Source organism: Zonotrichia leucophrys, unplaced genomic scaffold, assembly GCF_028769735.1.
Source record: "Zonotrichia leucophrys gambelii isolate GWCS_2022_RI unplaced genomic scaffold, RI_Zleu_2.0 Scaffold_1158_15034, whole genome shotgun sequence".
NCBI classification, from domain to species: domain Eukaryota; kingdom Metazoa; phylum Chordata; class Aves; order Passeriformes; family Passerellidae; genus Zonotrichia; species Zonotrichia leucophrys.
The window spans coordinates 1-15,034 of NW_026993363.1; the positions used below are offsets into that span (position 1 = coordinate 1).

Consider the following 15,034-nt stretch of genomic DNA (forward strand, 5'->3'; position numbering starts at 1 on the left):
GGGCCCGCGCTGTTTCCAGCAGAGCCCCCAGACCCAAATCCCCCCAACACCCCCTAAAACTCCCCAAAATCCCCCAAAATCCCCCTCAAAATTCCCCAAAATCATCCCAAATCCCCCCAAAATCACCCCAGGACCCCCCAAAATCAACCCAAACCCCCCCAGGACCCCCAAAATCCCCCCAAATCCCCCTTAAAACCCCCTTAAACCCTCCCCAAATCCCCCTCAAAACTCCCCCAAAACCACCCCAAAATCCCCCAAAATCCCCCAGGACCCCCAAAATCATCCCAAACCTTCCCCAAAATCCCCCCAAAGCTCCCCCAAACCCTCTCAAGACCCCCCCACAATAAACCCAAGCCCCTCCAGGACCCCCCAAATCCACCCCCAAACCCATCCAAATCCTCCCCAAAATCCCCCCCAAACACCCCCCAAAACCCCCCAAAATCCCCCCCAAAATCCCCCAAAACCCCCCAAAATCCCCCCAAAACCGCCCCAAAATCCTCCCCAAAATCCCCCCCAAAATGCCCCAAACCCCCCCAAAACCCCCTCAGACCCCCCAAAATCATCCCAAACCTTCCCCAGACACCCCAAAATCCCCTCCAGGACCCCCAAAATCTCCCCAAATCCCCCTTAAAACCCCCCCAAAATCCCCCTCAAAACTCCCCCAAAATGCCCCAAATCCCCCCAAAATCTCCCCAGGACCCCCAAAATCAACCCAAACCTTCCCCAGACACCCCAAAATCCCCCCAAATCCCCAAAACCCCCCCAAATCCCCCCAAATACCCCCCAAAATTCCCCCAATCTCGCCCCAAAATCCCCCCAAAACTCCCCCAAAATCCCCCCAAAATCCCCCCAAAATCCCCCCAGGATCCCCCAAACCTTCCCCAGACCCCCCAAAATCTCCCAAAATCCCTCCAGGACCTCTCAAAATCCTCCCCAAATCCCCCTCCAAACCCCCTTAAACCCCCCAAAATCCCCCCAAAAATCCCCCAAAAATGCCCTAAAATCCCCCAAATCCTCCCCAAACCCATCCAAATCCTCCCAAAATCCCCCCCAAAATCCCCCTCAAAACTCCCCCAAAAACGCCCTAAAACCCCCCAAAACCCCCCAAAATCCCTCCAAGACCCCCCAAAATTTCCCCAAAATCCCCCCAGGCCCCCCAGGCTCACCAGAGAACATCTCCCGTGCCGGGTGTAGCCCCGGGCCCGCGCTGTCTCCAGCAGAGCCCCCAGACCCAAATCCCCCAACACCCCCCAAAACTCCCCTAAATCACCCAAAATCCCCCTCAAAATTCCCCAAAATCATCCCAAATCCCCCCAAAATCACCCCAGGACCCCCAAAATAAACCCAAACCCTCCAGGACCCCCAAAATCCTCCCCAAATCCCCCTAAAAACCCCCTTAAACCCTCCCCAAATCCCCCTCAAAACTCCCCCAAAACCACCCCAAAATCCCCCAAAATCCCCCAGGACCCCCCAAAATCATCCCAAACCTTCCCCAAAATCCCCCCAAAGCTCCCCCAAACCCTCTCAAGACCCCCCCACAATAAACCCAAGCCCCTCCAGGACCCCCCAAATCCTCCCCCAAACCCATCCAAATCCTCCCCAAAATCCCCCAAAAATCCCCCTCAAAATGTCCCAAAATCACCCCAAAACCCCCCCAGGCCCCCCCAAAATCATCCCAAACCTTCCCCAGACACCCCAAAATCTCCCAAAATCCCTTCAGGACCCCAAAATCCAACCCAAATCCTCCCCCAAACCCACTGAAATCCCCCCCCAAAACCCCCCAAAATCCCCCCAAAATCCCCCCCAAAACTCCCCCCAAAACTCCCCCAAAATCCCCCCAAATCCCCCTTAAAACCCCCCAAAATCCCCCAAAATTCCCCCCAAAATCCCCCAAAATCATCCCAAAATCCCCTCCAAAGTCCCCCCAAAACTCCCCTAAACCCTCTCAATACCCCCCAAAATCAACCCAAAACCCCCCAGGGCCCCCAAAATCCCCCCAAATCCTCCCCAAAGCCACTTAAAACCTCCCCAAATCCTCCCAAAACCCCCCAAAATTCCCCCAAGTCCCCCCAAAACCCCCAAATCCTCCCAAATCCCCCAAAATCCCCCCAAAATCGCCCCAAAATCCCCTCAAAATTCCCCAAAATCGTACCAAATCCCCCCAAAATCCCCCCAAATCCCCCTAAAAACCTCCTTAAAACCTCCCCAAATTCCCCTCAAAACTCCCCTAAAAACGCCCTAAAACCCTCCAAAATTTCCCCCAAACCCTTCCAGGACCCCCAAAATCCTACCCCAAACCCATCCAAATCCACCCCAAAATCCCCCCCAAAACCCCCAAAATCCCCCCAAAATCCCCCCCAAATCCTCCCCCAAACCCCCCCAAATCCCCCCCAAAATGCCCCCAAAAATCCCCCCAAAATCCCCCCAAAATCCCCCCCAAAAATCCCCCAAAAACGCCCCAAAATCCCCCCAAAATTTCCCCAAAATCCCCCCAGGACCCCCCAAAATCCCCCCAAATCCCCCTAAAAACCCCCCAGAACTCCCCCAAAATCCTCCAAATCCCCCCAGGACCCCCCAAAATCCCCCCAAAAGGCCCTAAAACCCCCCAAAGACCCCCCAAAATCCCCCCAAATCCCCTTAAAACCCCCAAAATCCCCCAAAATCCCCCCCAAAGTCCCCCCAAAACTCCCCTAAACCCTCTCAATACCCCCCAAAATCAACCCAAACCCCCCCCAGGACCCCCAAAATCCCCCCAAATCCCCCTAAAAACTCCCCCAAAAATGCCCTAAAATCCCCCAAATCCTCCCAAATCCCCCCCAAAACCCCCCCAGGACCCCCACAATCAACCCAAACCCCTCCATGACCCCCAAAACCCCCTTAAAACCTCCCCAAATCCTCCTCAAAACTCCCCCAAAATCCCCCCAAAATCCCCTAAAATCGCCCCAAATCCCCCCAAAATCCCCCCAAAATCCCCCCAGGACCCCCCCAGCCCCCCCAGGCTGACCAGAGAACATCTCCCCGTGCCGGGTGTAGCCCCGGGCCCGCGCTGTCTCCAGCAGAGCCCCCAGACCCAATTGGGGCCGGGGGGGTCCCAGCAGAGCCCCGGCCATGGCCAGGGCAACCAGGCCGCACCTGGGAACGGGGGGGTTGGGGGGATTTTGGGGGGATTTGGGGATTTTTGGGGGGATTTGGGGATTTTGGGGGGAATTTGGGGGATTTTGGGGAGGTTTTTGGGGGGATTTGGGGTTTTTGGGGGTGGGTTTGGGGGGGTTTTGGGGAGATTTGGGGGGATTTTGGGGGGATTTTGGGGTTTTTAGAGTGATCTTGGGGATTTTGGGGTTTTCAGGGTGATTTTAGAGTGATTTTAGGGGGATTTTGGAAAGGATTTTGGGGGTTTTACGGGGATTTTGGGAGGATTTTGGAGAGGATTGTGGGGTATTTAGGGTAATTTTGGGGTGATTTTGGGGTTTTTAGGGTCATTTTGGGGTGATTTTTAGCGTTTTCAGGGTAATTTTGGGGTGATTTTGGGGTGATTTTTAGCGTTTTCAGGGTGATTTTGGGATGATTTTGGGGTGATTCTGGGGAATTTGGAAAGCATTTTGGGGTTTTCAGGGTGATTTTGGGGTGATTTTTTGGGGTTTTTAGGGTGATTTTGGGGTGATTTTGGGGTGATTTAGGGTTATTTTGGGGTGATTTTGGGGTTTTTAGGGTGATTTTGGGGTGATTTTTGGGGTTTTAGGCTGATTTTTGGGGTTTTCAGGGTGATTTTGGGGTGATTTTTGGGGTGATTCTGGGGAATTTGGAAAGCATTTTGGGGTTTTTAGGGTGATTTTGGGGTGATTTTTAGGGTGATTTTGGGGTTTTCAGGGTGATTTTGGGGTGATTTTTGGGGTTTTGTAGGGTGATTTTGGGGTGATTTTGGGGTGATTCTGGGGAATTTGGAAAGCATTTTGGGGTTTTCAGGGTGATTTTGGGGTGATTTTGGGTTTTTAGGGTGATTTTGGGGTGATTTTTGGGGTTTTCAGGGTGGTTTTTGGGTTTTTAGGGTGATTTTGGGGTGATTTTGGGGGTTTCAGGGTGATTTTGGGTGATTTCGGGGTGATTTTGGGTTTTCAGGGTGATTTTGGGGTGATTTTGGGGTTTTTAGGGTGATTTTGGGGTGATTTTGGGGTTTTTAGGGTGATTTTGAGGTGATTTTGGGGTGATTTTGGGGTGTTTTTGGGGTTTTTGTCACTCACTGGGGCCCGTTCTGGATCAGGGGCGGCACCGGGCGGTGGAACAGGAGCCACTTCCAGGGACCCTCCAGGCTTCGTGGGGAGGGGGCGACCATGGGAGACCCCTCCCCAAAATCACCCCAAAATCTCCCCAAAATCACCCCAAAACCCCTCCCCAAAACCTCCCAAATTTCCCCCAAAATCCCTCCCCAAAAATCCCCAAAAACCCCCAAAGCCCCCTCCCTAAAATCACCCCAAAAACCCCCCAAAACCTCCCAAATTTCCCCCAAAACCCCTCCCCAAATTCCCCAAAAATCCCCCAAGACCCCTCTCCAAAATCACCCCCAAAATCCCTCAAAATCTCCCAAATTTCCCCCAAGACCCCTCCCCAAAAATCCCAAAAAAGCCCCAAGACCCCTCCTCAAAATCACCCCAAAAAACCCCCAAGACCCCTCCCCAAAATTCCCGCCCAAGACCCCTCCCCAAATTCTCCCAAACCCTTCCCCAAAACCTCCCCAGGACCACCCCAAGACCCCTCCCCAAATACCCCCAAAAATCCCCCAAGACCCCTCCCCAAATTTACCCCAAAAACCCTCAAATACCCCCTAGACCCCTCCCCAAATTCCCCCCCAAAACCCCTCCCCAAAAATCCCCAAGACCCCTCCCCAAAATCACCCAAAAACCCCCCAAAAACCCTCCAAATTTCCCCCCAAGACCCCTCCCCAAATTCCCCAAAAATCCCCCAAGACCCCTCTCCAAAATCACCCCCAAATATCCCCCAAAACCCTCCAAAATTCGCCCCAAGACCCCTCCCCAAAATCCCCCAAATACCCCCCAAAAGCCTCCAAAATTCCCCCCCAAGACCCCTCCCCAAAAATCCCAAAAAAACCCCAAAACCCCTCCCTAAAATCACCCCAAAAACCCCCCAAAACCTCCCAAATTTCCCCCCAAGACCCCTCCCCAAATTCCCCAAAAATCCCCCAAGACCCCTCCCCAAAATCACCCCAAAAATCCCCCAAAACCCCTCCCCAAAAATCCCCAAAAATCCCTCAAAACCCCTCCCCAAAACCTCCTGAATTTCCCCCCAAGACCCCTCCCCAAAATCACCCCAAAAACCCCAAATACCCCCCAAATCCCCCAAGATCCCTCCCCAAATTTACCCCAAAAACCCTCAAATACCCCTAGACCCCTCCCCAAATTCCCCCCAAAACCCCTCCCCAAAAATCCCCAAGACCCCTCCCCAAAATCACCCCCAAAAACCCCCCAAAACCTCCCAAATTTCCCCAAAACCCCTCCCCAAATTCCCCAAAAATCCCCCAAGACCCCTCTCCAAAATCACCCCAGAAACCCCCCAAAACCTCCCAAATATACCCCCAAGACCCCTCCCCAAATCCCCCAAAAATCCCCCAAAACCCTCCAAAATTCGCCCCAAGACCCCTCCCCAAAATCACCCCAAAAACCCCCAAAACCTCTCAAATTTCCCCCCAAGACCCCTCCCCAAAAATCCCAAAAAACCCCCAAGACCCCTCCCCAAAAATCCCCAAAAATCCTCAAAACCCCTCCCCAAAATCACCCCAAAACCTCCCCATGACCACCCCAAGACCCCTCCCCAAATCACCCCAAAAACCCCCAAGACCCCTCCCCAAATTTACCCCAAAAACCCTCAAATACCCCCTAGACCCCTCCCCAAATTCCCCCCGAAAACCCCTCCCCAAAATCTCCCAAATTCCCTCAAGACCCCTCCCCAAAATCCACCCCAGAACCCTTCCAGGACCCCTCCCCAAAATCCCTCCAGGACCCCCAAAACCCAACCCAGGACCCCTCCCCAAATTCCCCCCCAAAACCTCCCCAAGACCCCTTCCCAAAATCCAGCCCAGGGCTCTCCAAGACCCCTCCCCAAATTCCTCTCTTAAACCCCCCCAAATCTTCTCAAGACCCCTCCCCAAATTCCCCAGGACCCCCCCCAGACCCCTCCCCAAATTCCTCCCCAAACCCCCTCAAGGATCCCCCAATCTCCCCCCAGACCCCTCCCCAAAATCCCCCGAGGACCCCTCCCCAAATTCCCCCAAACTCTTCCCTAAACCCCCCCAAAACCCCCCAAGACCCCTCCCCAAAATCCAGCCCAGGACTCTCCAAGACCCCTCCCCAAATTCCCCAAAACCTCCCAAAATTCCACCTCAAAGCCACCCCCAGACCCCACCAAAACCCCCTCAAGTTCCCCCCAGACCCTCCCCAATTCCCCCCCCCAAACCTCCTCAAGACCCCTCCCCAAATTCCCCTCACGACCCCTCACCTGTCCCTGCGCCTCCTCAGCAGCTCCCGGAGCCCGCCGTCCTCTCCCAGCGCCTCCCCCGCTCTCTCCAGCGCCTCCCGCAGGACCGGCGCGAGCCCGGGGCGGCTCCCGGGGATCCCTGAGGGGGTCCCGGGGGTCCCTGAGGGGATCCCGGGCGGCGGCGGGGGCGGAGGGGGCGGCGGGGGCGGAGGGGGCGCCCGCTCCATGCCCGGCCCCGGCATCAAACTCGGCTCTGATTGGCTGGAGCGCTGAGGGGAGGGCGGGAGTTGCTGAGGGGAGGCGCGCTCTGATTGGTTGGTTTGGTTTAGGGAGCGGTGATTGACAGGAGAGGCGGGTGAAGGCGGGAGGTGCTGAGGGGAGGCGCGCGGTGATTGGTTGGATTTGGGAGGGGGAGGCGGGAGTTGCCTGAGGGGAGCCGCGCGGTGATTGGTTGGTTTCGTGGAGGGCCCAGTGATTGACAAGGAAGGCAGGGCGAAGGCGGGAGTTGCTGAGAGGAGACGCGCGGTGATTGGTTGGCTTCGTAGAAGGCCCAGTGATTGACAAGAAAGGCAGGGGGAAGGCGGGAGTTGCTGAGGGGAGGCGCGCGGTGATTGGTTGGGTTTCGGCGGGGAGGCGGGAGTTGTCTGAGGGGAGCCGCGCGGTGATTGGTTGGGTTTGGGAGGCAGAGGCGGGAGTTGCCTGAGGGGGGCCGCACGGTGATTGGTTGGTTTCGTGGAGGGCCCAGTGATTGACAAGAAAGGCGGGTGAAGGCGGGAGTTGCATGAGGGGAGCCGCGCGGTGATTGGTTGGTTTCGTGGAGGGCCCAGTGATTGACAAGAAAGGCAGGGGGAAGGCGGGAATTGCTGAGGGGAGACGCGCGGTGATTGGCTGGGTTTGGGAGGCAGAGGCGGGAGTTGCCTGAGGGGGGCCGCGCGGTGAGTGGTTGGTTTCGTGGAGGACGAGGTGATTGACAAGAAAGGCGGGTGAAGGCGGGAGTTGCATGAGGGGAGCCGCGCGGTGATTGGTTGGGTTCGGGGAGGGCCCAATGATTGACAAGAAAGGCAGGGGAAGGCGGGAGTTGCTGAGGGAGGCGCCCGGTGATTGGTTGGGTTTGGGAGAGAGAGGCGGGAGTTGCCTGAGGGGAGCCGCGCGGTGATTGGTTGGTTTCGTGGAGGGCCCTGTGATTGACAAGAAAGGCAGGGGGAAGGCAGGAGTTGCCTGAGGGGAGCCGCGCGGTGATTGGTTGGGTTTCGGACGGAGAGGCGGGAGTTGCCTGAGGGGAGCCGCGCGGTGATTGGTTGGTTTCGTGGAGGGCGAGGTGATTGACAGGAAAGGCAGGGGGAAGGCGGGAGTTGCTGAGGGGAGAAGCGCTGTGATTTGTTGGGTGTGGGACGGAGAGGCGGGAGTTGTCTGAGGGGAGCCGCGCGGTGATTGGTTGGTTTCGTAGAAGGCCCGGTGATTGACAGGAAAGGCAGGGGGAAGGCGGGAGTTGCTGAGGGGAGGCGCGCGGTGATTGGTTGGGTGTGGGACGGAGAGGCGGGAGTTGCCTGAGGGGAGCCGCGCGGTGATTGGTTGGTTTAGTAGAGGGCGCGGTGATTGACAGGAAAGACGGGTGAGGGCGGGAGTTGTCTGAGGGGAGCCGCGCGGTGATTGGTTGCGGTTGGGAGGGGGAGGCGGGAGTTGCTGAGGGGAGGCACGCGGTGATTGGTTGAATGGGCGGGCGTTGCTGAGGGAAGTCGTGCGCTGATTGGTTGGTTTAGAAAAAGGAAAGGCGGGCGTTGCTGAGAGGTGGTGCGCGGTGATTGGTTAGATTGATACGAGAGAGGCGGGGGTTGCTGAGGGGAGAGGCGCGGTGATTGGTTGGTTTCGAAAAGAAGAGGCGGGAGTTTCTGAGGTGATTCGGGGGGTGATTGGTTGGTTTGAGGCATGGGAGGCAGGGGTTGGCACGCAGTGATTGGTTGATTTGGAGCTGGGCGCAGCCCTATTGGCTGGGAAAAGTCCAGGATTTTTAACGGAATATTCCAGGTTTTTGGGGAAAAATTCCCGTTTTTTGGAGTAGAAACATTCCCGGATTTTTTGACTCCACATGAACCCAAAGAACCCAAACAACCCCAAAACACTTGAAATAAATCCCAAATAACCCCAAAAAACCCTAAAAAAACCAAAACTTAAACCCAAATTACACAAAATTACTCCAAGTAGGCCAATATAAACCCAAATAACCCCAAAAAATCCTCAAATAAATAGAAAGAAACAAAAAAACCCAATTAAGGCAATCAAACCCAATAATTTCCCAATAACCTAAAAAACAAAAAAATACAAAGAACCTCAAAAAAAACCAAATAAAAAACAAAAACAAAACACAAAAAAACAAATAGCCTCAAAAAACACAAAACAAACAAAAATTAACCAATTTAAACCAAAAAAAAACCACCAAAAAAGATCAATAAGTAGTCACAAATAAATCCCAAATAATTCCTAAAAAAACCCAAGTAACTCGAAGTACACCTAAATAAACACCAAAGAAATTCAAATAGACCCCAAAAAAACCCAAAGAACTCTACATAACCCAAAAAAACCCAAAACTAAACCCAAATAACCCCAAATCACCGCCAAAAAACACGGAAAAACACCACAAAAAAAACTAAAATAAACCCCAAATAATCCCTCACTAAACCCAAATAAACCCCAAGTAACCCCAGTTCCTCCCGTCCCCACCCCAAAACAGATCCCGGCCAATCAGGATGCGCGGAACTGATGACAAACCAGTTGCTAGGTAGAAACTGAGAGCACTGGCCCCACTCAGCGATTCTCAGCCAATCAGCGCCCGGCGTAGCTCTGACTCAGCAGTTGCCAGGCAGAGACCAAGGCCTCCACCTCCGTTAAATACACAGAGACAGCGCGGGCTAATTTCCAGCCAATCAGCGCGTTTCTCGCTGATGACTCATCAGTTGCCGGGAGAGGAATTGGGAAGGGGGGAAAGGTGACCCTGGGGATGGGGTGGGGACCCCAAATTAATCCAAAACGGGGTCGGGACCCCAAAACGGAGAAAGAGGGGCCTGGAGCCCCCAAAACCAAACACGGGGGAGGGGATGGGACCCCCAGACAGGATGAAGCCAATTTTGTTCCTGGAATATGTAAAGTACTTTATGGATATGCAAAAAGTCTAGGAATATGCAACAGGCTGATGTAACGGGAGACAAGGACCATTGGACAAAGGTTGTTATGGCCACCAAGACCCCCCAGTTATTTTCGGGGAAACTCCTTAATTAATCTGGTTTTAATTACACCAGCATGTTGCATATTCATAGATCCTTATGCAAATCCATGAAATAATTTACATATTCCAGGAATGATTTTAATTGGCCCCTCCCTGGGGGTGTCTCCCCATTGCAGGAGCCTCCAGTGAAATGGAAAATGTAAACCCTCCCCCTTTAAACAATAAAATAATAATAATAATAATAATAATAATAATAATAATAATAATAATAATGTATTTTGACATGAAGGGGATCTCAGCAAAGATATGGGAGTAGAAATAACTGGGTTTTTATTAGCAACAACTAAAACTACAAATGCGGTAGTACAAACAAGAAAAACCAGTGACAGAGTTAGAATCCTCTGGGAATCCAATGGGGAAAGGTTGATCCTTTGGAAATCCAGCGGGAAAAGCCGAAATTTTGAGAAATCCAGCTGGAAAAGCTGAAATTTTGGGAATCCAGTGTGAAAAAATGATGATCCTCCAAGAATCCTGTGGGAAAAGCTGAAATTTTGGGTATCCAGTGGGAAAAGCTGATCCTGCAGGAATCCAGTGGAAAATGAGGCTGACCCTTGGGAATCCAGTGGGACAAGGGCTCATCCTTTGTGAATCCATTTCTTACCCCACAAAGACAGGGGAAAGGCAACACCGAGGGGATTTTATAGTGTACCCAAAGGAGGGAGAGGGGGTTTCGGTAACAGGAGAAAAACAAGAAGGGGGAGATCAAATTCGGTTCACAGAAAAACAAGAAGGGTGAGATCAAATTGCTGCCTCTTAGAAACAGGGGCATGTCATCAAAAACGTGGCTAAAAATCCCAAATTGACTCAAAAACCACAGAGAAATTACACAACTTCAGTTATGTTCGATCAATTTCCTTCATTTACACCAGTCTGGGCTGTTTTTAAAGGATAAAGATGAAGCAGAGGAAAACAAAGGTGAAACCAACACGAGAAGCAGCCAGGTGTGTTCCCAGCATGGATCACAGGGAATGTGAGTGACCAGGGCTGTGCCCACAGTGCCTCCTCCAGTGGGGGATGGAGCTGGAGCAGCGCACGAAGCTCTGCCCGCACTCGGGGCACTCACAGGGCTTCCCTTAGTGGTGTCTACGTTGGTGTTGGGTCAAGTTAGAGCTGTGTGAGAAGCTCTTCCCACACTGGGGACACTCGTAGGGCCTCTCCCCAGTGTGGATGCGCCGGTGTTTGATGAGGTTGGACTTCTGCCTGAATCCCTTCCCACAGTCGGGGCACTGGAAGGGCCTCTCCTCTGTGTGAGTCTGAAAGTGGCGGAAGAGATGGGCGCGGGTCCGAAACCTCTTCCTGCATTTGTCACACTCGAAGGGCCTCTCCCCTGTGTGGCTCCTCTGGTGCTTGTTCCGGTGGGAGCTCTGGCTGAAGCGCATCCCACACACGGAGCACTCGAAGGGCCTCTCCCCTGTGTGGATGCGCCGGTGGGTGACGAGGGCTGAGTTGCACTTGAATCCCTTCCCACAGTCGGGGCAGCGGAAGGGCCTCTCCTCTGTGTGACTCCGATAGTGCTCGAGGAGACCAGAGCTGCTCTGAAACCTCTTCCTGCACTTATCACACTCGTAGGCCCTCTCCCCAGTGTGGATGCGCCGGTGGGTGACAAGGTTGGAGTTCTGCCTGAATCCCTTCCCACAGTCAGGGCATTGGAAAGGCCTCTCCTCTGTGTGAGTCGGATAGTGCTGGAGGAGAGAGAAGCGGGTCCGAAACCTCTTCCTGCATTTATCACACTCGTAGGGCCTCTCCCCAGTGTGGATACGCTGGTGGGCGATGAGGGTGGAGTTCTTCCGGAATCCCTTCCCACACTCAGGGCACTGGAAGGGTCTCTCCTCTGTGTGAGTCTGAAAGTGCCAGAAGAGATCGGCGCGGGTCCGAAACCTCTTCCTGCATTTGTCACACTCGAAGGGCCTCTCCCCTGTGTGGATGCGCCGGTGACTGATGAGGCTGGAGTTCTGCCGGAATCCCTTCCTACACTCAGGGCATTGGAAGGGGCTCTCTCCTGTGTGAATGCGATAGTGGTTGATGAGACAGGAGTTGGTCTGAAACGCCTTCCCACACTTCGAACACACGTAGGGCCTCTCCCCAGTGTGGGACCTCTGGTGCCTCATCAGGTCCGACCTCCATCGGAAGCTCTTCCCACACTCCCCACACTCGGGGCGCTTCTTCCGAAGGTGGGACCTCTGGTGCTGGATCAGGTTCCATTTCCTACTGAAGCTCTTCCCACACTCCCCACACTCGTAGGGCCTCTCCCCAGGATGGGTCCTCTGGTGCGTGATCAGATGGGCGTGCTGGCTGAAGCTCTTCCCACACTGCCCACATTCAAAGGGCCTCTCTCCAGTGTGAATCCTCTGGTGCCTGATCAAATGGGAGTTCCTGCTGAAGCTCTTCCCACACTCCCCGCACGTGTGGGGCTTCTCCCCATCACGGAGCTGCTCACGGAGCACCAGCTCCGAGCTCTGCCTCCGTCTCCGGCCGCCTTCCCGGCCCAGGCCGGCTCTTTCCCCCTCACATCCCCGCCGGCTGCGTTTGCAGCCCCTCCTCGAGCGGCATCTCCGCGCCTTTTCCTCCCCGTTGCCTTCCTGCGCCGTGGAGCCGCTCAAAACGGCCTCTTCCACCAGCTCCTGCCGCGGGCATTTGTCCTCCCTGCTCTCCATGCTCCGCTCCCGCTCTGGGGGAGGAAGGACAAGGACACGATGGGATTTGCCTCCGTGCCACAGCCGAGGGCAACGAGATCCCCCCAGGCCGTCCCCGGCAGGACGGCACCGCCACCCCCCGATGTCCCCCCGAGGGGCCTTTTCCGCTCAGCCTTGGACTTCTTCATTCTCCAAACATCCCCCCAAAAACCCAACCCAGGGACCCCCGGGATATCAGGGCCGGGCTCCCGTCCCTGCTCACCGGCGCGATGCGGGGGGAGATGATCCCACAGGTGGGGGCTGCGAATTCAGGCCGGGCTCCAGATCGTGGATCCGTCCGCTCAGCCTCGATCCGCCTTTGTCCCTCCTCTTCCTCTTCCTCCCGCTCCTCCTCTTCCATCCCCCCTCCCGCTCCTCAGCGTTATCTCCGCCTCCTTCTCCTCTTCCATCCCTCCCCTTCCATCCCTTCCTCTTCTTCCTGCTCCCTAACCCCACCTTCTTCGCCTCCTTCCATCGCTGCTCTCTCTCCGCCTTCATCCCTCCTCTTCCATCTCCCCCAGCCCTGCTCCTCTCCCCGAACCGGCTGGAACCGTGAGGGGAAAGGGGGCAGGGAAAGGGCGGGAACCGTGAGGGGAAAGGGGGCAGGGAAAGGGCGGGAACCGTGAGGGGAAAGGGGGCAGGGAAAGGGCGGGAACCGTGAGGGGAAAGGGGCGGGCTCAGGCAAAGGGCGGCAACTCTGAGGGGACACTCTGGGAGGCGGCACTGTGCAAACAGAACTGCAACCGACTGAACATGTACGGGAGAGAAATCTGTAACTCTGAGAATTTTATTTTCTATCACATACATCCCACACACCCAGCCCAAGATAATCCCCATCCCACCACCCTAAGTGAGATCACGCTTCACCCAGTCTCCTTTCAGCCCAATCTTACTCAGGTGGCGGAGGAATTGAGTTTTCTATGACATTGAATTTTTTGAGTTGCAATTAAGCAGTTTTGGGATAAGATTGATCTGTTTTCAGTGGGATTTGAGTGGTTTTGAGGTGACAGATCCAACCCTCGTGGATTTTTGAGTGCAAAGAGATGGAGAAGGGAGAAATATTAAGGCCAAACCAAAATTTGAAGCCTCCATGTGTCTTCCCAGCATGGATCACAGGGAATGTGAGTGACCAGGGCTGTGCCCACAGTGCCTCCTCCAGTGGGGGATGGAGCTGGAGCAGCGCACGAAGCTCTGCCCGCACTCGGGGCACTCACAGGGCTTCCCTTAGTGGTGGCTCCGTTGGTGTCGGGTCAAGTGAGAGCTGCTGGAGAAGCTCTTCCCACACTGGGGACACTCGTAGGGCCTCTCCCCAGTGTGGATGCGCCGGTGAATGACGAGGGTGGAGTTGTGCCTGAATCCCTTCCCGCAGTCGGGGCAGCGGAAGGGCCTCTCCTTTGTATGAATCCGATAGTGGAGGAGGAGATCAGAGCTGGTCCGACAACTCCTCCTGCATTTATCACACTCGTAGGGCCTCTCCCCGGTGTGGATACGCTGGTGGGCGATGAGGTGGGACTTCTGCCTGAATCCCTTCCCACAGTCAGGGCATTGGAAGGGCCTCTCCTCTCTGTGAATCCAATAGTGCTTGAGGAGATGGGTGCTGGTCCGAAACCTCTTCCTGCATTTGTCACACTCGAAGGGCCTCTCCCCTGTGTGGCTCCTCTGGTGCTTGTTCCGGTCGGAGCTGTGGCTGAAGCGCATCCCACACTCGGAACACTCGAAAGGCTTTTCCCCAGTGTGGATCCTCTGGTGCAGGATCAGGTGAGAGCTCTTAATGAAGCTCTTCCCACATTCCCCACACTTGTAGGGCCGTTCCCCAGTGTGGGTCCTCTGGTGCCTGATGAGCTCTGACCTCCATCGGCAGCTCTGCCCACACTCCCCACACTCGTTAGACTTCACCCGAATGTGGGACCTCTGGTGCTGGATCAGGTTGCATTTCCTACTGAAGCTCTTCCCACACTCCCCACACTCAAGGGACCCATCTCCACTATGTGTCCTCTGGTGCGTGATCAGATTGCTGCGCTGGTTGAAGCTCTTCCCACACTCCCCACACTCAAAGGGCTTCTCCCCGGTGTGGATCCTCTGGTGCTTGTTTTGGGAAGGGTTCCCCTGAACCCTTTTCCCCCACACCCCCCGCACGTGTGGGGCTTCTCCCCATCACGGGCTCCCTTCACGGAGCCCCAAGCCCCGGCTCTCCCTTTCCGTCTCCGGCCGCCTTCCCGGCCCAGGCCGGCTTTTTCCCCCTTTTCACATCCCCCCCGGGCTGCTTTTGCACCCCCTCCTCGGGGGGGGCATCTCCCGCCCCTTTTTTCCTCCCCGTTGCCTTCCTGCGCCGTGGAGCCGCTCCCAAAAAGGCCTCTTCCCCCAGCTCCTGCCGCGGGGATTTGGGCCCCCCTGCTCTCCAGGGTCCCCTCCCGCTCTGGGGGAGGGGACAAGGACACGATGGGATTTGCCTCCGTTTCCACAGCCCAGGGAAAAGGATCCCCCCCGGCCGTCCCCGGCAGGAAGGCCCGCCACCCCCCCATGTCCCCCCGAGGGGCCCTTTTTCCCCTCAGCCTTGGACTTCTTCATTCTCCAAACATTCCCCCCAAAAAACCCC

At 55.2% G+C, this 15,034-nt stretch overlaps 1 long non-coding RNA gene and 1 pseudogene across 1 annotated transcript; both read right to left on the reverse strand.

The window, feature by feature from the left end:
• Nucleotides 1-2,980: 2,980 nt before the first annotated feature.
• LOC135442110 (uncharacterized) lies at nt 2,981-6,656 on the reverse strand. Its single transcript, XR_010438610.1, has 3 exons — nt 6,508-6,656; nt 4,239-4,307; nt 2,981-3,132 (listed from the first exon to the last, which is right to left on the reverse strand). It is a non-coding gene; the product is annotated as an uncharacterized LOC135442110 (long non-coding RNA).
• Nucleotides 6,657-10,013: 3,357 nt separating this feature from the next.
• Nucleotides 10,014-14,523, reverse strand: LOC135442109 (zinc finger protein 271-like; annotated as a pseudogene).
• Nucleotides 14,524-15,034: the final 511 nt, after the last annotated feature.